At 42.6% G+C, this 21236-nt stretch overlaps 1 protein-coding gene across 1 annotated transcript in view; it reads left to right on the forward strand.

Moving 5' to 3' along the window:
* gucy1a2 (guanylate cyclase 1, soluble, alpha 2) overlaps positions 1–21236 on the forward strand; it is a 139908-nt gene that overhangs the window by 109905 nt on the left and 8767 nt on the right. The window lies entirely within an intron of this gene.

Raw genomic sequence — 21236 nt, forward strand, 5'->3', positions numbered from 1 at the left:
GCTTGAATCCATTATTAAGGACGTAGTAGCAGGGCACTTAGAAAATCATAATATGATTAGGTAGATTCAACATGGTTTTATGAAAGGGAAATCGTGTTTGACAAATCTGTTAGAGATTTTTGAGGATGTAACTGGCAGGGTAGATAAAGGGGAACCAATGGATGTAGTATATTTGGATTTTCAAAAGGCATTCGATAAGGTGCCACACAAAAAGTTGTTACACAAGATTAGGGCCCATGGGGTTGGGGGTAATTGCATGGATAGAGGATTGGTTAACGGACAGAAAACAGAGAGTAGGGATAAATGGGTCATTTTCAGGTTGGTAGGCTGTAACTAGAGGGGTACCACAAGGATCAGTGCTTGGGCATCAGCTGTTTACAAACTATATTAATGACTTAGATGAAGGGACCGAGTGTAATATATCCAAGTTTGCTGACAATACAAAGCTCGGTGGGAAAGTAAGCTGTGAGGAGGACATAAAGAGTCTGCAAACAGGTTAATTGAGTGGGCAAGAAGGTGGCAGATGGAGTATAATGTGGGGAAATGTGAGATTATTCACTTTGGTAGGAAGAATAGAAAAACAGAATATTTTTCAAATGGTGAGAAACTATTAAATGTTGGTGTTCAGAAGGATTTGGGTGTCCTTGTACACGAAACACAGAAAGTTAACATGCAGATGCAGCAAGCAACTAGGAAGGCAAAAGGCATGTTGGCCTTAATTGCAAGGTGGTTGGAGTACAAGTGTAGGGTGGTCTTGCTGCAATTGTACAGGGCTTTGGTGAGACCACACCTGGAATACTGTGTACAGTTTTGGTCTGCTGACCTAAGGAAGGATATACTTGCCTTAGAGGGGGTGCAACAAAGGTTCACTAGATTGATTTCTGGGATGAGAGTGTTGTCTTATGAGGAGAGATTGCGTAGAATGGGCTTATACTCTCTGGAGTTTAGAAGATTGAGAGGTGATCTAATTGAAACATATAAGCTTCTGAGGGGGCTTTACAGGGTAAACGCTGAGAGGTCGTTTCCCTTGGCTGGAGTATCTAGAACTAGGGGGCATAGTCTCAGGATAAGGGGTCGGCCGTTTAGGACTGAGATGAGGAGAAATTTCTTCACTCAGAGGGTTGTGAATTTTTGGAATTCTCTACCCCTGAGGGCTGTGTATGCTCAGTGGTTGAGTATATTCAAGACTGAGATCGATAGATTTTTGTACTCTTAAGGGAATCAAGGGATATGGAGATTGGGCGGGAAAGTGGAGTTGAGGTTGAAGATCAGCCATGATCTTATTGAATAGCGAAGCAGGCTCGAGGGTCAGTATGGCCTACTCCTGCTCATATTTCTTATGTTCTTACCTACATTTGGATTAGCCTTGATAGGTCAAATGATACAATTTGCGTCACATTGCACAATGAATTCAGTATAAAGTTAAATTTTCCATTTATGCATGCTCAGCATAAAGTCCCGCCCATTGGGAGAGCATCTTGACAATCGTTAAAATTATCAGATGTTAAATCATGGCTGTGCACACAGGATTTCCCAATGTGCTTTTATGGTGGTTGAAGCTTTGCATCAGGAGTATGCCGGGGAAAATGTACCCATATGTTGCTTCTAATGTGCAGACAATGGCCATGTCTGAAAATTATACCATTTACTTATTTTTTTCCACTTTGAGCTTTGATAAATTTGATTGTTGAATTTACTTTCTCTTGTTATTTTGTTTAAGAGACTTTTATGCTATGACTTTATGGAGGCCATAATTACTATATTTAATGATGAGTTCAATTGTTCACTCTTACGTTAAACATTGGAATAATTGGAATCCAATTTAAATAGTGCAACACTCAGAATACTTCAGTCTACTGAACAGAGCTAGTAACCATGAATATGCAACGAGAGCAGGGAATCTAATTCAATACTGTAAGTGATGTTGACCTTGTTATTTTCCCTAGGTTTTACTAATGGAACTGTCATGTAAGTTGACCGATTATTACAATTGCCATCTTTTATATTGCCTTTTGTGATGTTTATGTGAAAGACTTGCAAGCTCTCATCAAAAGAGGCTTAATAATTACTAATTTTGTTCTTGAGCTGAAGTTGCATTGTGAAATCGACTTTAAAAAAAATTTATAATTAGTCTATCTGCTAGCAGTCAGTGTCAAACTGAAGGTCTAGTCTACTAAAGCTAAAATAATTGCATGTCACTTTTGTATTGAATTTGTTCTTGGTTTGTGATGCTCAGTGCAGTGTGAGTTCATTAATGATGTTTTACAGTGGAACGTTTCTTCCCTCCCCATGTTCAGTCAAAATATTCAAGGTCAAACAGAATCGAGAACAGCAGCAACACCTTGCGATGATGGAACATACTGAAAGTGTCTGGGTGACGCAGTATCTTGTGTCATGATAACCCTAATTGCAAAACACTGAGTCTGAAATTCCTTGGGAGATAATTCCCTTGGGGTCAGTGGGAAGGAGCCAAATTAACATGGGGCAAGCCAAGCTGCACTTCGACCATATCTCCGACACCCACCTGCTCCATGCAGCTGGAAACTCTGGTGCCTTCCTGTCATTGATGAGGTGGGAGTTGGTGGGGGGGAAGGAAGGGGTAACATAGGTCACACCCTGTCCCTGGCTATGTCTTCCTCACCCCTCCATGTTGAGAATGATCTATCATTTTCTTTTTAAAGATTTCAGGGCATTTCTTTGGGGATTAAGGCCACTTTCCTGGCCTGAAACCACCGGTGGGGCCCACACCTGCTTGTGTGGAGGCTGTTATGCCTCAGCTCACAGGACATACCAACCCCCACAGGGTGGGGAAGCCAGGGCCAGGTTTTCCTGCGTCAGGAGTTCCTGCTTCATAAACTCAGTCAGGACCCAGTATATCTGTGGGGGTTGGTATGTCCAGTGAGCTGAGGCATAACGGCCTCCACACGACATGTGGGCGGGAGTTCCACCTCTTCCAAGGCAAATTGGACAGATCTTTGTCATTTTCTGGGGTGGTTCCACTGGTCTCTTGACTGAGATACAGCAGGAGACTGTCAGAACCCCTAAGGAGCTTAGGCTGTAATGTGGTGTTATCAATTGTTTCTTTATTGAATACTTCAGTGACCCAAGCATCAAACTTTAACCTCGAACTCCATTGAAGTGATCATAAAACATTAAAAATAATGAGAGGAACTGAAAACCAGGCATGGGATTGCCAATGGCCATTCCTTTATTTATCATTATAATGGAGAAGGATGAGCAGCAGGAGACACTGGAGGAAAGAAGAGTGAGGCAGCATATGAGGAGGATGTACACTTCAGGATATTACCCTCTCCAAAGAATTTACAGGCCACACAGATCCTATGTAGACCTTAGTGATGAGCTCTGTGTTAGAAGGGTGTGCTTCACCAAAGATGCAATAGGAGAGCATTGCCAGCTACCACATGAAGACCTGTGCCAATGGTCTTCTGCCCAGAAACCTCTGCCTATGGCTGTGTTGTTCATAATCAAGGTCAACTTTGGTTATTTCAGGCAGCCATGGAGATCTGTGCAGTACCAGCCAGGGTGCCATCTGGGCATGTATTTGTCAGGTAACTGACACACCTTTCCAGAGAGCTCAGAGGGGGGAGTTATATTGGATAACCCTCGAAATCGGGTGCTGAGGTCGCGGTGAACAATAAACCCACATCCGTTCGTTGTGATACAGGCAGCATGTGAAATTTGTGCTGCCTGCTGATTTAAATGAATGATGCGTGCAGCCAGCCTTACCTGCGCTGTTCATTGCCTGCATGCATCATCAGCAGAGGGTCCCGACATATTTTCTGGTATATACGAGTATAAACTATAATAAAAACAGAAAATGCTGGAAATAATTAGAACTGACGAAGGGTCATCGACCTGAAACGTTAATTCTGTTTCTTTCTCCACAGATGCTGCCTGACTTGCTGAATATTTCCAGCATTTTCTGTTTTACTTTCAGATTTCCAGCTTTCGCAGTATTTTGCTTTTGATTTAGTGAGTAAAAGCTATGGTGCGTTTCAAAATAACACCAACTAGTCAATCAAAAAACTGACCTGTCCCATCAGTTGCTGAACACTGCATTTCACTGTGAATGATGGATGTACAGTGTGAATCAAGAGATATGTCCACGTCTCCACTTAATGCATGAACATACCGCTGAACTACACAATGAAAACAGTTTTTAAAATCAAATCTGCTAACTTGCGCTTTATTTATGATCATTTACGAGTATTATTGGGGAAGAGGAAATAGGCTATGCCCCCAAGATCTTTCCGAAAATACCACTCCAAAAATGGCTGGAATATACAAAGCTAGCGCTACTTAAAGGCAGCCTGCACCTCTTAAAGGGGAGGTGCATTGTGGCTGATGGAATTGGTGTCAGGAAGTGGATTGCTTTGGAAGATGTTTTGTGAAGATGTCTCAACCTGCGAGAGAGCGAGCACTAAGGTTCTCTGATAATGGAATGCTGGCCTTTATATCCAGAGCACTAGAGTACAAGGGGGCAGAAGTTATGTTGCAGCTATACAAAACCCTGGTTAGACCGCACCTGGAGTACTGTGAGCAGTTCTGGGCACCGCACCTTCGGAAGGACATATTGGCCTTGGAGGGAGTGCAGCATAGCTTTACTAGAATGATACCCGGACTTCAAGGGTTAAGTTACGAGGAGAGATTACACAAATTGGGGTTGTATTCTCTAGAGTTTCGAAGGTTAAGGGGTGATCTGATCGAAGTTTATAAGATATTAAGGGGAACAGATAGGGTGATAGAGATAAACTATTTCCACTGGTTGGGGATTCTAGGAGTAGGGGGCACAGTCTAAAAATTAGAGCCAGACCTTTCAGGAGCGAGATTAGAAAACATTTCTGCACACAAAGGGTGGTAGAAGTTTGGAACTCTCTTCCGCAAACGGCAATTGATACTAGCTCAATTGCTAAATTTAAATCTGAGATAGATAGCTTTTTGGCAACCAAAGGTATTAAGGGATATGGGCCAAAGGCAGGTATATGGAGTTAGATCACAGATCAGCCATGATCTTATCAAATGGCGGAGGAGGCACGAGGGGCTGAATGGCCTACTCCTGTTCCTATGTTCCTATAATTCACTGGAGACCTTGGTGCAAGAGGTGGACAGAAAGAGGGACATCCTATATCTTCAGGGGGGCAGAAGGCCTTCCAGCATATGCTCAGGAGGCAGTGGGAGGACGTAGTGGTGGAGGTCAATGCCAGGACCATAGCACCAAGAACATGGATGCAGTGCAGGAAGAAGTTCAATGATTTGACATGAGTAATCAACGTGAGTAAGTTCAACTGTCAAGTGGCATCTCCTACCAACTGCACCACTAGCCTCATCCAGTGCTCCATGCTGTACACCCCCCATCACCCACCTACCAACAAACTCTTTCAATCAGTACACAACTCTTCAAATCAGGTGTTTCCTCTCACCCTCATACATTACCACTGTTCCAAGCCACACACCCAAAACTCACAGGTCACACACACTAGCAGCTATTCAACTATGACAGCCACATCACTCAAATATCTTGCAGGATACTCACTAACACACTTCTCTGTTTCTTGCAGGAGAAGGTGGCGCATAATAGGAGGCAGCAATTGCCAATGGAACATGAACCTGCTCCCACCCCTGCCACTCCTCCAGTGCTCTTGCTGTTGACAGCCCACTCCTTGTAGAATATTGAAACCTTATTCAAGTATAGGAAATCTCCAAATAAACGTACAAATGCATCCGCTGCCAGAAGAAATAATTATGTATCCAAGTTTGCTGACGATACAAAGCTAAATGGGAAAGTAAGCTGTGAGGAGGACAGAAAGAGTCTGCAAAGGGATATAGACAGGTTAAGTGAGTGGGCAAGAAGGTGGCAGATGGAGTATAAAGTGGGGAAATGTGAGGTTATTCACTTGGTAGGAAGAATAAAAAAACAGAATATTTTTTAAATGGTGGGAAACTATTAAATGTTGGTGTTCAGAGAGACTTGTGTGTCCTCGTACAAGAAACAAAGAAAGTCAGCATGCAGGTGCAGCAAGCAATTCGGAAAGCAAATGGCATGTTGGCCTTTATTGCAAGGGGGTTGGAATACAAGGGCAAGGAAATCTTACTTTGGTGAGACCTCACCTGGAGTACTGTGTACAGTTTTGGTCTCCTTATCTAAGGAAGGATATACTTGCCTTAGAGGCGGTGCAATGAAGGTTCACTAGATTAATTCCTGGGACGAGTTGGTTGTCCTATGAGGAGAGATTGAGTAGAATGGGCCTATGTTTAGAAGAATGAGAGGTGATCTCATTAAAGCACATAAGATTTTGAGGGGGCTTGACAGGGTAGATGCTGAGAGGTTGTTTCCCCTGGCTGGAGAGTCGAGAACTAGGGGGCATAGTCTCAGGATAAGGGGTTGGCCATTTAAGACTGAGATGAGGAGGAATTTCTTCACTCAGAGGATTGTGAATCTTTGGAATTCTCTACCCCAGAGGGATGTGGATGCTGAGTCGTTGAGTATATTCAAGGCTGAGCTAGATAGATTTTTGGACTCTAGGGGAATCAAGGGATATGGGGATCGGGCTGGAAAGTGGAGTTGAGGTTGAAGATCAGCCATGATCTGATTGAATGGCAGAGCAGGCTTGAGGAGCGGTATGGCCTACTCCTGCTCCTATTTCTTATGTTCTTATGTTTTTATCCCGCAATGAACCTGTAACTCTTGCATGATCCTTTTAAATAGCTCTCGTGCGAGGGTCCTCCATGTCGTTTAAGTCCTGATCAGCTGTGCGTTGGCTGGTGCGTTGAGTTCCAAAATAGCAGAGGACCCTTTAAATCAGTGTTGCACACTGATTCACGTCATAATCTCCCTACTCTACATGATGCTGGCTTTTGTTAGGTGTGCGTGCGCAAACGACTTTACCAAGATGGCGTCCTGTGCACTTCACGTTGGAAATGTGCGCGCGAATCTTGAACATCATTTTTGGGGCGTAGGTGTCCGCGTAGTGCATACAAAATGGGCCCAATTTTGCCCCCCCTGGGTGTTCATCCAGTTTGGCACCACAGCAAGACAGCAGCAAAATAGAGCCAACCAGTTTTATGTTGGCTTTCCCAAAGTGTAGGGTGAAATAGACGGCATCCACATTGCTTCACGAGCTCCTGCAGTCAACCCCTTCAACTTCCTAAACAGAAAGGGCGACCATTGTATGGTACAGTACAGAGGAGGCCATTCGGCCCATCGTGCCTGTGCCAGCTCTTTGAAAGAGCTATCCATTTAGTCCCATTCCCCTGCTCTTTCCCCATAGCCATGTAAATTTTTTCCCTTCAAGTATTTATCCAATTCCCTTTTGAAAGTTACTATTGAATCTGCTTCATCCACCCTTTCAGGCAGTGCATTCCAGATCGTAACAACTTGCTGTGTAAAAAATTGTTTTCTTGTCGCCTCTGGTTCTTTTGCCAATCACCTTAAATCTGTGTCCTCTGGTTACCGACCCTTCTGCCACTGGAAACAGTGTCTCCTTATTTACTCTATCAAAACTGTTCATGATTTTGAACACCTTTATGAAATCTCCTCTTAACCTTTTCTGCTCTGTGGAGAACAACCCCAGTTTTGCCAGTCTTTCCGCATATCTGAGGTCCCTCATCCCTGGTACTATTCTAGTAAATCTCTTCTGCACCCTCTCTAAGGCCTTGACATCCTTCCCAAAGTCCGGTGCCCAGAATTGAACACAATACTTCAGCTGAGGCCTAACCAGTGTTTGATAAAAGTTTAGCATAACTTCCTTGCTCTTGTACCATTTGCCTCTATTAATATAGCCTTAGATCCCATATGCTTTTTTAACAGCCTTCTCAACTTGTCCAGCCACCTACAAAGATTTGTGTACGCACACCCCCAGGTCTCTCTGTTCCTGCACTCCCTTTAAATTTGTACCATCTAGTTTATATTGCCTCTCCTCATTCTTCCTCCCAAAATGTATCACTTCACACTTCTGTGTGTTAAATTTCATCTGCCATGTGTCTGCCCATCGCCTGTTTGTCCTCCTGAAGTCTGTAACTATTCTCCGCATTGTTTAGTACATTTCCGAATTTCGTGTCATCTTGCAAACCTTGAAATTACACCCTCTGTACCCAAGCCCATTACTGTATTTATTAATATATATCAAAAGAGCAGTGGTCCTAATACTGATTTGCTCAATGTCCAGATTGTGTGTGACACCCATGCAACGAATCCGTCATGTCAGTGCAAGATTTGCAGGAAGTTGCTATGACACACTCGTCCAAAAGGATTCTTCCTTCCCTGAGCCCTTCAAGGAAGAGAATCGTGTGAACAGATGGCTTGTGGTTGACAAGGCTTACCCCTTGCTGCTATGGTTAATGACCCCTCTCAGAGTTGCAAGAGCAGCAGCAGAGGAGTGTAACAACGAGGCATATACCTTTACCATTGTTATTGAGAAGTATTGTCGGTAACCAGAGGACACAGATTTAAGGTAACCAAAAAAACAGAGGCGACATGAGGAAAACATTTTTTATGCAGCGAGTTGTTATGATCTGGAATGCACTACCTAAAAGGGTGGTGGAAGCAGATTCAATTGTAACTTTTAGAAGGAAATTGGATAAATACTTAAAAGGGAATAATTTGCAGGGCTATGGGGAAAGAGGAGGGGAGTGGGACTAATTGGATAGCTCTTTCAAAGAGCCTGCACAGGTACGATGGGTCCAATGGCCTCCTTCTGTGCTGCATCATTCTGTGGTTCTATGAAGACGTTTGGGTCTTAAAACGGCGTCTTGATAAGTCAGGAGGGACTCTGTAGAATGCATTCCACATCCTTAGAGCCTGCTCTGCCCTGCACAAGTTTGCAATCCAAAAGGGCCTGAATATGGACAATACCAGAGAGGTGGGTCTAGCTACTTTGGAGGCAGAACAATGTGGAGGAGAGCATCAGGACTGACTTGAGAGCCTGCACATTGGTGTGACATTCCTCCAACACCTTCACTTCAGACAAGTACCCATGAGATCTGGGTTCCGTGATTCCGATTCCATGGGCAGCCCTCTTCTCAGACTCTGCTGGAAACGTGGCACATCCTTAACCTCTTCCCAGGCTCTGTGTAGGTGTACTGCCACTAACCTGAAATCTGCACTGTCCTACTGATTGTCTGCTACGCCTAACTGAGGATCCTGCTCGTTAACTCAGAGCGTTGGGGAAGCACTCACGACGCCATTGTCCTTCTCCACCCCAACATCCATGACTTATTCAGCAGGGCGTGACAAGGTGGTGGATGTATCCTACGGGTCAAGGCCTACCCCCTGAAGCCATGGTTCATGACACCATTCTGCATCACAACAGGACAGGTACAATCGTGCACACGTGGTGATCCGGTAAATGGTGGGGAGAACCATCGGGGTACTTAAAGCATGCTTCCGGTGCCTGAACAGGTCAGGGGCGGGGGCATCCTACAGTATTCCTTTAAAAAGTGCTGAAGATTGTAGTGGTCAGCTGCTCACTGCACAAGTTCGCCCTGCAGGAAGGGCTCAGTCTTGACTTGGCTGACAAGATGCCCATGGAACCAGAGGATCCTGACCCCATGGGTGGTGGCCTCCTGGAGGAAGTCATGCTGGTAGCAGCCAGGGCGGCCAGAGAGCAGCTGGTGGCTCAGGTGTTTGGACAATGATTACCACCTCAGCCCTCGCCTCTCCCACAGTTCCACCAGCAGAATGGAGGTGGATCAGGAAATCTGCAGCAAATGTTCCATGGAATGATCTCCGTGGTGATACAAACACAAAGAAGGACAGACAAGATTGAAACAAACAAATCAACTTTTATTCAGCGCCACAGTTCAATAATGGACAATCAACAAACAACATCAATGTAAAAGAAGATGAGAACAAAAAGGCAGTAAATTCTTATAAGGAAAACTCATTAAGAGACAACTACTGAAAATTGAATTGTCTTAAAACCGGTAGACAAAAAGGGTGAGGTTCACACCCCTCAACAAGGGGCTAGTTGAGGAGTAAAAGGCCAGTGGTGATATCACTGTATTGAGGTAGTCAATTAGAAAGTAGTGCATAATTTTATAAATAGTGCAAACATTTTTCTGTAACAGCACTTTACATAGAAATGTTGTTAACAGTACTAAATATCAGTTCTACAATGAACACTGCCTGCAGTGAGCAGCAGCAATGGTAACACTGTGATGAGATAACCAATTAGAATGTAGTGCATAGCATTGGTAGTTGTGCGAAAATTTTCCAGTATTGGAGCAAAAGTGGATAATGGAGTTGAGGTACAGATCAGCCATGATCTAGTTGAATAGCGGAACAGGCTTGAGAGGCTGAATGACTTACTCCTATTCCTATCTTCCTATGTAATTTGAAAATCTGTTGAATCGCTGTAGATTTATTGGATTATAAAAGTTCCCACTACATTATTGCTGGAAAGACAGAGCCATTTGGAGTTTTATGAGGCAGTATTTTCATTTATGTAGTTATGTGATGTGCTATGGAGTGTATGAATATTGTTTCATACAAGAATAATCGACTGAGATATAATTTTATGACTCAGGATAAGTTGCAGGCTCTTGAAACTCTGCTTCTCACTCTATTTTGCTTTAATAATATATTCTGATATTTTATCCAGTGCTTTGGTTTAGTTGATTTCTTGTCCAGGAACTCTATTTTTAGATAATTAGGTTATTGAGGTGATTGTCATCAGTTCTTTATTCTTCTATTGAAAGCAATGCTTGTGTGAATGTGGATGTAACTGTCCTCCTGTCAGATAATATTAATTTTCCTTCTCTCACATACCTATCTTAACAAGCACCTGAATAAATAGAGTACTTGTTGAGTGGGACAAACCCAATAATAAATCAAGAACTCGGATTTAAAACTTAGCTTAGGAGACCATCTGATTTAGAAACACCTGAATTTGGTCCAAAGATAATCCTTTGGGTGAGGTGTTAAGCCAAGGTCCTATGTCTGGCCTAGGGGCAATAGAAATGTTGGGGATTATATTGGATAATCCCCGAAACTGGGCACGGGGGTCGCAGCGCGCAATTAACCCGTGCTGCCTGGTGATTTACCTAATTGCTGCGTCCAGCTGGCGCTACTTGCACTGTTGAGTGGCTGCTCACCAGCAGGGGACCCAGATATCGCGAGTGGCTAGCACCATTTAAAGGCAGCCTGCACCTCTTAAAGGGGAGGTGCAGTGTGGCTGCAGGAAGAGGTGGAAGTCAATTGGGAAGTGAACCTATGCTGCAATATATTGTAGTATGGTGATGATGGGACCTCTGAAATTTTTAATGAGCGACAACTGGGCTGCTCAATGTTTGCGGGACTCTGATATTTGCAAAATATAAGATACGGGACCGCACGGAGTCTGAACGAAGATCAGACATCGCACACGTAAAACACAGGTGCAGAGCCCGTCCCTATGTTTACAAATAAGTTATTTTAAAACATTAAATAAAGGTTGCGCATTACTAAATCCCACATCCTTCAATCTGCATGCCAGACCTCACCAATCTGCTGATCTGAGTTTGTACCCAGCCTGCGAGAGATCGTGCACCAAGGTTCTTTGATGATGCACTAGAGGCATTGGTACAAGAGGTGGACAGAGGGAGGGGCATCCTATATCTGTAGGGGTGGGGGGCAAGAGGCCCTCCAGACATATGCTCCCAAGGCACTAGAACGAAGCCAATGCCAAGCGCATAGCACCACGAACATGGATGCAGTGCAGGAAGAAGTTCAATGCTTTGACATGAGTGGTCAAGGTGAGTGAGGTCAACTGTCAAGTGGCGTCTCCTACCCACTGCACCACTAGCCGCATCTACTGCTCTAAGCACTACACCCCCCATCACCCACCTACCAACAAACTCTTTCAATCAGTACTCAACTCTTCCAATCAGATGCTTCCTCTCACCCTCACACATTACCACTGTTGCAAGCCACAAACCCACAACTCGCTGGTCACACACACTGGCAGCTGTTCAATTATAGCAGCCACACCACCCAAACACGTTGCAGGACACTCACAGTCACACGTCCCACTTTCTTGCAGGAGAAAGTGGTGCTTAACAGGAGGCAGCAAGTGGCATAGCTTCATGGAACATGAACCTGCTGTCCTCTCAGGATGATAGCGTTCCTGTCCCACGCCTGCCACTCCACTGGTGCCCTTGCTGTTGCCTGTCAGCCAGCCAGCCCATTTCCTTATTATAGGAACATGGAAAGATAGGAATAGGAGTAGGCCATTTAACCCCTCGAGCCTGTTCCGCCATTCACTGAGATCATGGCTGATCTGACCCAACTCCATGTACCCGCTTTAGCCCCATATCCCTTAATACCTTTGGTTAACAAAAAATTAACAATTGAGCTAGCATCAACTGCTGTTTGCAGAAGAGGGTTCCAAACTTCTACCACCCTTTGCATGTGGAAGCGTTTCCTAACTTCACTCCTGCAAGTCCTGGCTCTAATTTTTAGGCTATGTCCCCTCGTCCTAGTATTCAATATAGGAGACCTCCAAAAGCAGGTACAAATGTATCAGCAGCCAGGAGCAATAATCCAGCAACTAACCTGTAACTCCTGCATGATCCCTTTTAATAGCGCTGGTGGGAGGGGGTGGTACCCCCTGCTGTTTAAGACCTGTTCAGCTGTGCGAGGTTATGACAATGCGTTGGCTGGAGCGTTGAGTTCCAAAATCGCATCTGTCCCTTTAAATCAGCGTTGCTCACTGATCTACCGCATATTCTCCCTACTTTACATGCTGCTGGTGTTCGTTATCTGCGTGTGTGCGAACGACTTTATCAATATGGCGTCTGGCGCACGTCATGCTAGAAGTGTGCGCGCACATTTCGGATGCCATTTTGGGTCCTCAGGATTCCTCTTAGCGCCTACAAAATGGGTGCTACGCGACCCAATTTAGAGCCCGTTGTGACACAGTTACAAAGAGAGTAAGGGCAATCAACAATCAACCACCTCTGCCCACATTCCCTCACATCCTCCTTCCTCACCTGCAACACCAAGTGCAAGGAGCTTTTGAATTTTCTTTGTCCCAAAGTTTGAGACTATCTGTGCAGTCACTACCTCCTCAACCTCTGCCTCCTCCGCCCCCAGCAAACACCTTCAAATCATCTCAAAATGTCTTATGATGAAACTCAGAATGTGAGTGCACAAAACTGTACTGTATGATTTTGTGAGTCAGTCACAAGTGGAAATAAAAAAATGCACACATAACATGAACAGTTCCATCAATTCAATGTCCTCTGTGCCTAGTAAAATAAATGTTAAACTCAACAGCATGCAGTTAGTAAAAATGACCAGATGACTCGATGTACAGCTGGAAAATAAATGAAAACCCATAAATCAGCTGCCCTGCGGTTTCAATCCTCGGTTTCGCTTGCTCTTACTTTCAATAGAAAGGGAATTTATTTTGGAGGAAACAGTAGTAGTTTACCACCATTAAAAAAAAAAATTACAGTTATTTCATAGAACGTTGTGAACAAAATAGTGCAGGTCTAGCACAATATTGAAACATCAGAGTAACCCAGAAATGAGTTACATAGAAATTCAGTTTTTACAACTGATGCAAAAATTATGTGCATGTCGGCATTTTGAAAACTGAAAAGAGCAGACAGTACTTAGATTCTATGCTGCAGTTGAGAATAGTTTTATAACGGGACTGGACAGATAGTCACATCGTCCTTTCACCTTTGATCAGTGGAATTAAAGCCTTTTCTCTCTGCTGATTACAAATGTCCTACGTCAGCTGTTCAGGTGAATGGGGCAGAGTGCATGATCAACACTGTGCCAGTGAGAAATGAGGGAACTAAGGGGTAGGGACAGAGTCTTGTCCTACTAAAATCAGCTGGCTCTTTCTAGTCATTTCAATCAAAGCATAAGCTTTTAAATTCACAGAAGTGGATTTAAACTTCAACAGAATATTTTACATGCACAGTAACAATTAACATCAACAAAGCAATTACTGCCAACATAATGCAGAGATGCCACTTTGCAGCAGAGGAAGTCTGTGACCTTTCAGTGTTGTACAGGGAAGTTATAGGCCCAGAATTTGCTGAAAAAATAACAGCGTGTGAACAACGCACGTCATTATTAATGTGCAAATCGACTAGCACCTTGTGGCAAGGAAGAGATACCCTGTGAATTGCGAATCGCCACAAGTTCCTGGTCAATTTGAGCCACTTTGCTGTTAGCTTCGCAAAAATGGCATCTTGCCCTTAACCTCCCCGTGATTTTCATGAAGTTGCTGCGTTTGCACCTTAATTGCCCATTAAACTCACCACAGAAATTAACAGTGTAAGTACTCTTTTAATGATGTGATAATTGTTAATGACTATCAATCAATCTCTCGCTCAGAAAGTGAACAATTAAAAGTGTGGAGTCTCATTCCTTCAGGTTGTGAATTGTTGTTGGAGATTTTTAAAATGTAAAATGTAAAATTTTAAATATTCTTTCCTACTTTTCCTTTGTCTCTTTTTTTCTCTCTCTTAATCCAACCTTTCTTTCCCTCTCCTATTTTATCTTTCTATACCTGATTTGACATTGAATTCACCCACTCTAATTCACCCTCCTTCTCAGTCCTTCCTCTGTTTATTTCTCAATCATTTAATTTCATTGGTTAAGGAGGTACGCTGTTGGTCCCGTCGTTCACCAAGGTCCCAGATATCCTGTTGCCGTTATCTGCTCGCACTTCCAGCAATTTTGTGGGAAAAAAATTTAAAACCTAAACATGTATGAACAAGTCGAACTAACAGGGCATGCCATGAGATGCCCCACTCCAGCAAAATCTGGGCCATGGTGTTGGATAAAGAGAACACAGACAGATGGACAGATTGGTTGATTTTGAATTTGAGTCATATCTGATCCAAAAATAGAAAATAAAATTACAAAAAATGATGAGGGGAAGCTTTGAAGAAATGGTTAAGTGAAAATTACACTCTATTGCTTTAAAACGTAAAATAGAAGGGTTAATGTAGAAAGTAGGGGTTACATGAGTTGTTAGTTTCCATTTGTGTCTGCTTTCTTGTAAATATCAATAACTAGCTGGATGGGGATAAAAAGAAAACAGCCATTTTGCTCAGTTTCTAAATAGTGATGGAATTGTATTTAGCATTTAGCTGTAACTGAGCATAATGGACATTAGAGAAGAGTAAGATAGGTTTGGCAATTCAATCTTTTGAACTGGTAATTAAGGTCCAGCCAATGTGTTTGCCAGCTTAGGAATTCATATGACTGACAATTATACCAGCTGGATTGAAATGATCACACAATTACCTGGTTTATATTTCTTTCTAAACAAATGTGACAAGTTCATTAATTTTAATAACCTTGCAATGAGCTGAATAAATGGAATATAGCATTCAGCAGGTGTGATAAAATATTTTCTCTGACTTGACTGCAGTGAATTAGATCAGTTATACATCACTCTTTTCACATACATGTCCAAAAACCAATGCCAACATAAGCTTTCATTGTAGTAGTTTTTTTGAAAAGAAAAAGCACTAATGATACAACTTAAAGAACGAAGCAAACAAATCAACATACAGGGGTATTGCACAGAGCTCTCTCCTCTACATTTCCAGCCATATGACCAGTATGAACAATATTTCTGACCTGGCCCTTGAACCTGAGAAAACCTGCTCTTGTTGCCCTTGTGGGACATTTTCATCTCCAGTGCTATTTGTTCTTATGACATGTACAGGAGTTTGCTGAATCAGTAACCAATTCATGAGCAGTTTCATGCTGAACTCATCTCCATTGGGAATGCCAATTCGCTCATTGAAACTCATTTAGAATCTTTAACATTTAGCAGAAATGGAAGATATTTACTCTGCCTCATTCCTGGATTCAAGGTTGTGGCACAGTGAACCATCCTACTGCCCCGCTTGGTCTTCTCAACTTTTAATTTTCTAGTTCATAATACTGAATACATATAAATGAAACTGCCTATCATTGTTTCATTGATTTTACATCTTTGTTTATTTGTTATTAAAGTACATTTTCTGAGAACTTTTCTTCACTTGGAATCAATGATGTCTGGCCACAGTGAGCTTGCTATTTAATCTTTTTTTTCTTTCTGATACTGAATGACTTGCTGTGCATTTCCAGTGTTTTCTATTTTTATTTTAGATTTCCAGCATTCCTTTTTTTCTCCTTAAAGAATCCGTGTGTTGAGCAAAATGTAGTCAATATAAACATTTCGAGGCCAGGTGGTGAAGTGGGCAAAATTTCCATTCAACAGTATCATAAATTCTTGTATATCAGTGCAAGTAATTCATTTCCTGACATAAGAACCGATGACAATTTCTGTTTCAATAGTTTGCTTCTAATGCACTGCTTAAAATGAAAGCACAATATCTTTTATATATGTAATGCTAATCTTTCTATTGTATTTGAATAGTCCACTTCCTTGCGTCCTACCCTCTAAATGTTACCTACAATTCAATTTACAAAAGCTCAGTTTTGCTGCCTGTAGCAGAAGAAGAAGCGTGCTTCTCTCCACAGAGAATAAAGGAGAGAAGGTAGAAAATTACCTGTTTCAGTTTTTTTCTGCCTAATCTTAGAAGTACAACCATGGTAACAGTAGTGCTGAAGTGTTTCGGTGGAACTGCACTGTGGAGTTCAACATTTCTTGAATGGAAAAAGTCTTGTTTGGATGACATATTGTTGGCAGTTAAGGAATATGGGGGTAGAAATTCGTCTGGGGCAGCAGCGCAAAACGGGCGATATGGCATTGGCCATCTGTGATACCCGTGGCCCCATATACATTTCCATTGATGTCAGTGGGGCTGAATATCGAGCTGGACATATAACGAGCAGCCAATGCGATAGCACCCGTTTTTGCGCTGCTGCCCCAGACGAATTTCTACCTCATTAAGTGTGGAATCTCTAATCACTTTTAAAAGAAATTAGGCTTGCTGGTTCCTGATCATGTATAGGGTTGCCCCTCTAATTTTTGGGAGGAATTATCTCTTTGATCTCAAACATTATGCTAAGATGTTTCTGAAGCTATAGCAGAGAAAGGGACATATTTTAGGAAAATGGCCTTTATTTTTACTCACTAGTATACAAAGTTCAGTTTTGCTAAAACAGCTTTGTAATTGTCTGATTGATTCTTGCTATAATGATGAGTCTAAAAGTGATTGGTGGTTTGTCTCCTAGTTCCCATTGAAAACCTAAGGTTAGACAAGGAGAACAGTAGAATCTGAGAACCATCTACAAATCAGAGGTGTTAATGTGTTTATTCAGAAACTGCCAAATTGAAGCTGACCAGGGAGCTTTAGAGATATATTAGGGAGTTCCCCTTCATAGAACCCCATACGGTGGGTGGCGCACCTCCATCCGGAAATGTGCGCACGCTTCCTGCCCGTCATATTGGGAGGTTAGTAGGCCGGTTAGTGCCTGATAATGGGCGCTGCACAGCCGAATTTCTGAGCCATAGTTTCTGAGGTGTCTCACATATCAAGAGATTCTACACCAACCCCCACTACACTAATACTTCTACCTCCTGAACACACAAGGAAGTCATGATGGTTTTCTTAAAGTGGAAGCTGATACTACCAGAATCACCTTGGGTTATCTGATATTCTCTATTTACAAAGACATGGAATTTAAAATACAAGCCTATTTAAATGTTGATTTACCTTCCCAAAATTTAGAGGGGCAACCCTATCTGTATAGGTGTGATGTTAGGATATCAAGAAGAAGTAAATGCTGCATCAATGATATTCAATAGTAGTAAGCTATTCGGATAAAACTGTTTAATTATACGAGCCTGTGTTATGAAAGCTATTTTCTTGTTGGTCTTTCAATTTGAATATGAGGATCCTGGCATCTATGAGTTGATTCTCAGCGTTAATGCTATTAAATCCAGGTGACAGATTTGTAGATCCCTGGCTTTACACAAGTCTGCTACTAGGCTACAGAAAACAGATTGAACAGTCCAAATGTTGAGAGCTGTCTCATCGATGCTGGGCTCCTGGAATCCAAATTAAAAAACCAAAATAAAAGCAGTTTAGTCTGACTATTATTGCCTTCCTTTCACTATACTCTTTTTAGGGGAGAAATTAGCACATCATTAATTCCTGCTGATGTGGGTATTTCTCAAAATGTTACACATTGCAGCAAATATGACCTTGCTTTTCAATTACTATCCATTTTACCAGAAGTCACTGTTCTTAAATCAGACCATCGCTTGTAGTAATGCCTTATTGCCATCTTGCATGTGCTCTACATGTTAACATAGAATGTGCTTCAGCTCTATTTTCTATAAACATTACAACATTCTGTAGTTATAAGCATTTACTTGGCTAAAATAAATGTGAATGATTAAGACTATTTTCCTCATCGAGAGATCTATTACTACCACAACAGGGAGCCATGATTTTCAAAGGCTTAAATGCAGTATAGCCCTGAGGTTTGAAATTACTTTTATTTTTAAAAATCATTCAATTACATTGGCATTTTGACATCACTGGGCTGAGGCTAGGTTCAGTGACAGAATGTCATGTTTCTGCTGAAACCTTGGTTTCCAGACTGTCGTGCGGGAGTGTGAGCACATAGCTGTGTTTGATCATTCTTTTGTTCTAGTGCCCCACCAAGCCTGACAGAATAATTACCCAATTATTTGTTATCGAATATTGAATTTTAAAGACTAAACTGACTTGTGACTATTGTGAATGAGGTTTGGGCAGTGCTAGTTTCTAGAGGTATGTGGTCAGTAGAGGCTAGGACCTCAACTGTCATCCTTGGGAGTGGGTGCAGCAGGCCTGTAGAAGGTTATATTAAATATATTGAGCTTTTACCTATATTCAATCCAGCCACACGAGTGTGCTATAGTTGCACGATAGGCACTGGCAGCTCGCCCCGATTATTACAGTGAAGCCCCAGGCCCAATTTCTGTCCCTCCTTGGATTTCCTATTACACCTAATCTTTGCTGACCTATCTCAGCTTTTCCGTTCCCCACAGACTACCTCCTGTGCATCAAAGGTGTGTTGTATTCCCTTTAAAGTTAATTTCTCCAAATAGCAGTTTATGGTGAATGAAAAGTTAATAAAGGTGAGTTCAAATATGTCTGAATGTTAGTAACTTTTAAAATAATTTTCCAGCATCACATGGGACCTACACGTGTCTCTCGGCTAAGAATGGTTAGCTGTGCTTATTAAATTGCACGTCACATTGTAATGATGGAGTAGTGCCTGCAGCCCTGTGCAAGTGTGCTGAATAAAAGGATTCAAAAGAAGAGAATGTTCTAACCTTAAACCTGAATATTCTGACCTTAAAGTGAACAAACCTGTGAGAAATGAAAGTCTTATTATTCTATCATCAAAAACGATCTGTTGTACCAATCTACGCCCAACCTGTGTGGGCCTTCGGGCCACAGCTAAATTCGCTGGGGCCTTTTTTTTTAGGCGGCCTTGCATCCACCTGAAATGAGCGCAGATCTCATTTTAATATTGAAATGAGGGTCCTGTGCTCATTTGTGAAATTCGTTAAGACTAATCGGAGCATGCGTCGTGCTTACCTTTATGTGGAACTAGGGAGAGCGGGAGAGCTCCTCCCACAGGGTTCCACAGCACTACTGCAGGCTGCTACCAGCCTGCGATCACACCCCTTCCCATTCCGTTCTCCTCCTCCCCTCCCAGGAGGTACCTGAGGGCCGCTGCCGGCGATGCAAACAGCCCATATTCAATCCAGCCACACGGGTGGGCTGTCTCTGGAGGCACGATAGGCACCGGCAGCTCGCCCCAATTATTACAATGAAGCCCGAGGCCCAGTTTCTGTCGAGCCTTGGGCCTCCCTGTTCAGGCGTGCCCTGGAAGCGCGCCATTAGTTGTACGCTGGAAAACAGGCCATAATAAATTTTTACCTCCTTGACTTTTCCTTTCAGCTGCTGATGATTGTGAAATCAGGCCTACATGCTGCCAGAACACCACCTGGCAAGGCAGTTGCATATTTTAACCTACATTCCGATCCTAGTGTTGCTGCTGGAAGAAGAATTGACCAAAGCCGCAGGTAGACAGATTGACGGCCTGCAGTAACCTGTTAACTGCTTACCAAGACGAAATCTATCAACTGAGGTGTTCAGATGATGAACACTAACCAGTGAAACTGAACTTGTCAGTCTCTCTCACTCTCTCTTTTGTAATAATAGTGGCTCTCCCATGGCATTGCTCATGGTAAATCAGAGCCAACGCTGTTTTATAATTGTAGGACTAGTATACCATGTACGACACAATGAGGCAGATTCTTCTCTGCCTGGCATATGGGGAATGCTCAGCTTCTGGGTGGAATGCAGTGGAAAAAGGACCAAAGACCTGCCACCTCGGGCCCTTTGCATTACTGGGGATTTTTGGGCTTTCCCTGTGGCAGGGGTGGAATAAGCATTCTGATGCACTTAAATGAAGCGGGAGTGACCTTACAGAGTGTCCGGCCACATTTTCCTCTCAGAACATTAATCCGTCCCAGAAGATCTTTCGGATTGGAGGCCCACTGCCTGCTGTTTTTTGGACAGCAGCCAGAAGGCCCCACAGTGAATGGCCTGACTAGTGCCCAGATTGTGGGGTGGGTGGGGGGGAATCAAAGTAAAGTCCAGTGCAAGGTGGAACTACCTTTAATTTGACCTGTCTTCTAATGGTACAAGGTCTAATTGCTGAAAGTAAACACAGCATGTGGTCAATCAGAGTTTAATTGTTGTTTGGTGAGGGAAATACGCAAGTTGGAAGGTGCTTTAAATTTTTGGTTTCAGGTCAAAAAAGAAAAATTGAAGTGACTAGTTTTCAGGTGAAATGGGGTGAGAGGACGGGGGAGAATTAGTCTAGGGTGCACAGACTTAATTCAGTCGCAATTTAAAAGTCATACTTTCTGTCATTTTTACATAATACTTTGATTATATATTATTGTTTATTGTTGAATCACAGAAGTTATGGCAATTTAGGAAGCACTGAAGCAGAGTCGGTTAGAGCAATAGAACTCCTAAGACAAGTTTACATAGTCAGTTTCTAGTATAAATGTGGACATAGGAATTTCTAATGAACCAAGGTCACAGTGTGCGCAGATGTAAGAATTTTAATATACTGTATGTAGATTTCTTATATTTAGTTATGTCAGTGATTTTATTCCTATTCAACATCATGTGTTCTTTTAGTTAATTATTTTCTGTGTGAATTTGCTACAGGATTTTACATTGTGCTAAGCATTGTGGTAATAGGGGTGTCTCCGGTTAAAGAATTTAATAAAGTT

The sequence above is a fragment of the Heptranchias perlo genome, chromosome 6, assembly GCF_035084215.1.
Source record: "Heptranchias perlo isolate sHepPer1 chromosome 6, sHepPer1.hap1, whole genome shotgun sequence".
In the NCBI taxonomy this organism is placed as follows: Eukaryota; Metazoa; Chordata; class Chondrichthyes; order Hexanchiformes; family Hexanchidae; genus Heptranchias; species Heptranchias perlo.